This window comes from Furipterus horrens, unplaced genomic scaffold (genome assembly GCF_987537825.1).
Source record: "Furipterus horrens unplaced genomic scaffold, mFurHor1.1.pri manual_scaffold_6, whole genome shotgun sequence".
In the NCBI taxonomy this organism is placed as follows: domain Eukaryota; kingdom Metazoa; phylum Chordata; class Mammalia; order Chiroptera; family Furipteridae; genus Furipterus; species Furipterus horrens.
Genome location: NW_028327176.1, coordinates 85,185,008 through 85,191,007, shown reverse-complemented (window position 1 = coordinate 85,191,007; position 6,000 = coordinate 85,185,008).

Genomic DNA, 6,000 nt, shown 5'->3' with positions numbered 1-6,000 from the left:
GCAGGGATTTAGAGACTTGGAGTCATTATTATTTAAAACAATGAACCTGGATGAGATCCTGTAGGGAAGCAAGAGTTTTCTTATTGTCCACCTCCCATTTCCCTTACCCACTCTTTTGGTGCCCTAAAGCCTCACCTCACAGGAGCCTTGTGGAGGGAGCCATCTCTGAGTGTTGACACCTGTTTGCAATAACCCTTTCCCACCATTTCTTTTCCCCTCAGCATCTCATTCTGTGCTGTGACTTCATTGCCCTTTCCTAGCCCAACCCTAGATAGTCCCTTTTGAATTCTTAGGCTACCTGAATGACCAGCCCTGGGCATCCTGTTCCCTGGTCCCCGCCCAGGCAGCCAGGGGCTTGGGAGAAGCTGTCCTTGGACTGAAAGCCAGAGCCTCATCATCACCCTAGGGAGCATCATGGAAAAGAACAGCCAGAGCCACAGTGATGGGGGCTGGGGCAGGGGCTCAGCACAGTCCTCAGGATACGGAGTTATGCACTCATTATTGTTCAGTGAATGATACTAAGCTTGGTGCTGAGCATGGAGCTGGGCACTCTAGATACAGCACTGTTGACTGAGATTTTGATATTATCTCTTCCTGTCTGGTGCATTTCATCCCTGTCACCAGACGCTATTATGTACCCAGTGGTGCCAAAAGGACCAGATATTGGGCATTGGAAATTGGAAAGGCTAGGACATAAGTGTAAGACTCTCACCCTTTCCTCAGTCAGGGAACAGGACTCGAGAGTCCCTGTTGTCTTGTTTCTAGGCTCCGAAGCCTCTTTGGGTGAAAAAAATTACATCCAGCCTTTTCAAGTCCAGGGTCTGGGAAATCACTGGCCTTTTTCTGACACAGTCACCTCCCCACAAGCACCAGTAGTTATAGGAATCCTGGAAACCTGGTCAGGGTCCCTAGCAAAGAGTACCAAGCACAGAGTATGTCTAATCTACACTTTCTTCTTTTCTTGCAAACATCTGAGGGTATAGTATATGCTGTTCATTGTGCTATTATTGATAATCAACATTACAGAGCAGCTACTAGTTTTGAATTCTTATTGGCAGGTTTTGTATTAATACTGACATGCATTATCTCATTTTGATCTTTACTTGTGAAATAAGGACTATTATCTTTTATCTCCAGGTGAGGAAAGTGAGGCTTAGAGAGGTTCAGTTATACAGTAGTCCCTCTCTATATTGTGATTCACTTATCACAGCCTCACTGTATCGTGGGATTTTTAAAAATATTATATTTAATTATCGCAGATTTTTTGCTATATTGCAGGATTTTGTGGTACTGTATACGTATGTGGTTAAAGTTACATAGGTTTAAGAGTGTAGAATAAATGTAAGGTTCCTACTTCGCCGTGGGGTCTAGAATGTAACACCCATGATAAGTGAAGGAATACTGTATTTGCTATGGGCCATATATCGAGTAGTGGCCTTTACATCTAGGATTTAAACATGATGCTGTACTGGGCACAGGGCGTGGGTCCCTGCCTTCAGGACGGTTCAGTGTGGTTGGTTAGCTTAGTGCTATAACTGTGGCATGAGCGATGCATGCTGGCTGCCACCTGGAGCTGGGGATAGAGGGTGGGGCACAGCAGGACTGATGGGGGTGTGCATGACAGAGAGGGTATGTCCTGGAGAATGAGTAAGGGTTTATCAGCTGGAGAGGGAATTCCAGGCATTTTGGAAACTGGTGGAAGTAGAGCTGGAGAAGGTCAGTGTTTTGCTCTCCTGTAACTTTGGAGTTCTTTGGCTTTGGTGTTTCAGAGTCAACACGGTGTTCTCAGAGTTGCTGGGGAGCCAGAGTAGCCAGGGGAACTGCAGATGAAAAGGGAGAGGAGCAGTCCTTCCTGATCAAGAACTGCATCGACCCTCTTGGGGACAGGAGTGGGGAAGGAGGAAGGGCTGAGGACACCGTGGGACAAATGGGACAGCAGGCCTCTCAGTCAGCCCCACAAACTCCATCGCATTTCCTGTGTCCCCTGTGAGCACCGGTCTGTTGCTGACCAGCCCAACCATTGTGCTGCCTTCTCTCACACATATTTGGTCAGTCCTTTCTCACTTGGTGTTTAAGTTCTAACCCAGGGTTTAGCATTGTAGAGTACTTGGTCTGACCAATAGTCATTGTGGAAGGCAGTGTGAATGATGCGTGGGTGGCAGCTGCTGCATGTGGGGGATCATGCAGTTTGCAAGTCTTCCCCTGGTCTAGGAAGTGTTTAGGTCTCCTCCCTGTCCTGGCAGCGCTTCAGTGCATGTCACTGTCTACAAAGTCCCTGGAGGGAAGCCATCCCAGCACCTGAGGCCTTTGACTTCTGTCCTCCATAGTCCAGTTCACCTAGTTCAGGGATGGGCTGCTCCTGAATCCTAGTCCCTGGGACCTTAGCCAGTTGACTCCAGGAGGGTGGGACTGCTCAGAGCCAGCAGTCCACTGAGATTCCCTTTAATGTGTGCAGAGGCTCTCTTGTCTGGTGCAGCAGCAGGCTAATGCTTGGTCTGTGTAGGACCTCAGGTGAGCAGCCAGAGCGCCCAGGGAAAGGCAGGGGAAGGGGAGCCGGCTGTTCTAGTGTCACTGTGGAAGCTGCAGGCAGGCATCTTACTCTGGAACAAGTGGGAGAAAGGCAGGACAGCTGGTATGCTCAGAATTGTAGAGCTGGAAGCAACCTTAAGGACCACCTGGGGTCCCTCTGTCTGGGAGGCTGAGGCCCCAGAGTGGCATGTAGAGAGCAACAGATGGCATGTGAAAGAGGAGGGAGTAGGTTAGCATTCCTGTTCCTCTCTAGCCTTTGGCTTGGGTGGTCTCCTCCCCAGCATATACCCTTTTGTTTTCCATGACAAGTTTTACCTTCTGAAGTGTTTCCTGTAAGCTCCCAAGTCAAAACCAAGTCAAAACTGGCCTCCCAAGCTCCTCATACACATCTTAACCAAACTTGAGTGGAAAACCTGCCAGATTTCCTAGAAAAGCTGCTTGGAGGTAGGATGGGGTGTGGGGAGGCCTTTGCAGACTGTCACTGAGTTCCTCCTTTCCTACCGATCCAAACCCAATTCTCTTTATAGGTGTACAGAGATAATCAATATAACCATGTCAAGTAAGTGCTGAGGGCCGGCAGGACAGTGCATGGGAGTGGGCAGCGATTTTATGTGTGGGCTGGAAAGAAATTTAGGGTTCATTTAGTCCAGTTCCTCTTGATTAGTTGAGGAAACAGGTGCAGAAGGGGCAGGTACATCAGCTGAGGAGTCAGAGGCAGGCCTAGAACCCAGCTCTACAGATCCTGGATTTTTTCCTGACTGCTTCTCCCCTTCCCCTGGCTTTCTCACCATACCTTTCACCTGTATTCCCCTAGAGACTGCAACCAGAGAGCTGCCTCTGCTATTTGGGGTAGAGTGTCTAGGTTTGGGAAAAGAAGACTTAGCGTGTAGACCTCATGGCTCAACTGTTGAGAACAGGGGCTCTGGTTTACAGGAAGCAGTGGAATATATGTAAATTGAAATAAAGGGAAATAATCACCCAAAGTGGGTAAACCCTTGTTGACCAAAATTAATTTTAGAGTGTGATAAGGAATCAAGTCATTTATTTGAGAAAAAGAACTGCAGTTCTGAAAAACAGATTCAGATAACCACCTATACTGCACTCCACTAAGACAAAGGGGAGGCCACCTAGGCCACCTTTTATACAGAATTTTCTTACTAATAGTTCCCATTCTGGTTCGTTTCATGTAAATGAGGTTTCCAAATTGGACTGTTCTGATAGGCAAATGAGGATATAATTCATGCAGTTCTGATTGGATGGGTCAGTCCCAGTCTGTTGGTAGGAAGATGACCAGAGTTTCCCAGCAGTGATTGACCCTGACTCTGTGAACTTGACTCAGATTCTGTGAACAAGCAGGACATAGTATGGAGTTCAGTCTGAAGTTCTTCCTAGTATGTGAGGAGCCTCTGTCAACAGATGGCCACTAGGCTCTTGTTACTTATAAAATTTGTGCCCTACATTAACCATGGGGTATCTATCTCAGAAAATAAATTCCTTCTTGGGGTTCATGTCAAATTAATCTTCTTGAAGTCCACAGCCTGAGCCCTTCTCTCCTTAGCCCTCCATTCTTACCCTTTCTTTTGCCTTTAGCTTGATAGAGTCCAGAAGGCAGAATAAGTGGTTTGGTACGCTGGTATAGAGCAAATTTCTGTTCGTCTTCATCTGAGCCCTTTCAGCTGGTTTTCCCAACCAAACAGCATCCCCATGCCCTAGCAAGGGATAGCTGGCTGACAGCATCAAGGCCACCCCCACACCTCTGCAGCCTGAGAGTATGACCTCAGCTGCCCTCCCTGGCTGCTCTGGAACCACACATGTACTCACATTTGTCTCTGTGGAGGACCTGGACCCTGCACTGCAGTCAAGCGTAGGTGGAAAGTCTGTGAGCCCAGTCCCACATTGCCTTCAGGGATTTGAGGCTTTTTTGTGACTCTTAAGAGCAGGAGAGTCAGGAGAGCCAGGTCTGATGCCTCAACCCACTTCCAGTCTCCTCCAGGCCAGCAACATTGGGCAGGGCCTGCAGGATACCAGCAGAAGTGAAGCCAATTACCCTGCAGGCCTCACTGGAGGGTGGGAAGGAGAGCAGAGCACATCTAGGCTTATTCAGCCTGGAGGGACAGCTAGGACTCCAGAAAACCTTAACTTGCCATTACAGTTCTGGGTCAGACTGCAGGCAAGCAAGCAAGCACAGGGCTGATCCAGCTAAGATGTTGGGCCACAAACCAGCCAGGGACCAGGGACCCACCCCTCGCTCTCTGGAAAGGGCCTGTTTTCCAGGCCAGAAACACACCACGTAGAGCAGCTACAGTTTGTGATCTAAAAACAAGAGGGTGGTGTTGAGGGGAGGAACTGGGGAAGGTGTTTGGGAAGCCACTGGGAAGATGGTGGCAGCAGGACCTCCCTGGCCTGGCCTGGGGAGAGGGTTTTCTGAGACCCTAGAGATCGGCAAGCAGATGAGCCTGGATGTGGACAGTTTCCGTGTATCCTAAGCCTTCCCCTCCCCCTCCTCAGGGAGGCCATCTCCTTGGCACAGATACAGGCATGACAAAGGTGCTATGAGGGCTCTGTCTTGGGATTTGGGGAGATGGCTGGGGAAGGGCCTCTCCTGCTCCAACAGGCCCCTAGATCTATCCTTTTGAGCAGTTAGTGGCTTAGAGGTGAATACAACTCCACCCCCACTTCCCTGTGGCTCTCCGAACAGACCTTTGGTAAGTGTTGAAATGCATGAATACAATTAGTTGTCCAAAAAGTACATACAGATAGACAGACTCAGAGGAAAAAAATGGGCTCAAAAACCTCATGGATACCTCTAAGGTGAAGACAGCTGGCCAGTCAGAACGGCTCCCTGGGACACCCAGCCCCTCAGAAGGCAGACCCTGGCCAATGACCCCAGCCAACAACTCCAGACAGGGCCAAAATGAAGTCAGAAGTCAGTGTATCAGGCTCAGTATTACGGCCTTCCATGCTATATTGGGCTCCCCCACTAATTCACCTCAGGGCCTCCATTTAGGGCAAGTTTTGGGAGCAAACTCCATCCCTCCCTCTCAGACAGGCACTCTGAGGGCTATTCTCTTGTAAACAGAATCACACACTAGGCTGGCAGTGTGAACCCTCGGAACACTCAGGACAAACCAAGAAAAACAGACCCTAAGGGAGCCCTCGGGGCAGGCTTCCTGCACCTCTTTCCCAGATGGCTCTCCACCTCCTCTGCAACTGTCCTCCCAAGCCCCCCTAAACAAAGCACATCCCAGGGCCTGGCGGGGCTAGGGGGTGGGGTAGATGTCAGGCTTCACTGCAGAGTCCACCAGAGGGAAGCAGGCAGGATACCTAGGTCCCAGCAGGGGCCCTGTCTGAGGCTCAGCCTTTGAGGGGGATTTGGAGTGGGTTCCTGGAGCTCTTTTAGCCACTTCGAGGGGGATTCTGTGTGAGGGGACTGGGGCTAGGGGGTTGGGGAGCAGGAAGCTGTCCCCAGGG